This window comes from Nestor notabilis, unplaced genomic scaffold (assembly GCF_000696875.1).
Source record: "Nestor notabilis isolate BGI_N333 unplaced genomic scaffold, ASM69687v1 scaffold8626, whole genome shotgun sequence".
Classification (NCBI taxonomy): Eukaryota; Metazoa; Chordata; class Aves; order Psittaciformes; family Psittacidae; genus Nestor; species Nestor notabilis.
Window position 1 is genome coordinate 8025 of NW_009933276.1, and position 583 is coordinate 8607.

The following is a 583-nucleotide window of genomic DNA, read 5'->3' on the forward strand; positions in this document are numbered from 1 at the left end:
TGGACATGTGCCTAAGCAGGGAGAGGTTCTGATCTGTAGCTAGAGCAGGGACATAAAATTGTGAATCTCTTACATAGTTATGATTGTCCAGGCTGCCACTGCCACTATACTAAGATTTGCATGCAGTAGTTGAGAGAGAGGATAATAATAAACTCTGCACAGCCAGTACACCCTTTCATCCACCGTAACTATTTCAGAAGTATCTAATTTCAGCATAAGTGATAGGTCCTGTGAAGTAATGGTATCTAGAAAAAAAATACTGAAAAATGCTTTCACAAGCAGCGAGTGTGCTGTGCTGCATGTCAGTGCTGTTAGACCACACTTGCCCTGAAGAACAACCCTGCTTTAAGAATTTGTGATGAGCCAATTGTTAAATAACAGACATTTGTGTAGTAACTGCACTACTGAGGCTCCACCAGCCTGGGCAAGTGCTGCTGATGCCTGCATACAGCCAGACATACCCAACAACGTGCAGTTAGTGAAGAGTGAGAAGTGACTATAGACAACTGCAGCATTCTTAGTTCTGGATATTTAGTCCTTGGGCTGAATAATGATCCACATTTTTGGGTGTAGGGACCTGGAG

General features: G+C 43.1%; 1 protein-coding gene across 1 annotated transcript in view; it reads left to right on the top strand.

Annotated features, from left to right (window-relative positions):
* FRMPD1 (FERM and PDZ domain containing 1) overlaps positions 1-583 on the top strand; it is a gene marked incomplete at its 5' end in the record, with an annotated part of 13089 nt that overhangs the window by 4215 nt on the left and 8291 nt on the right. The window lies entirely within an intron of this gene.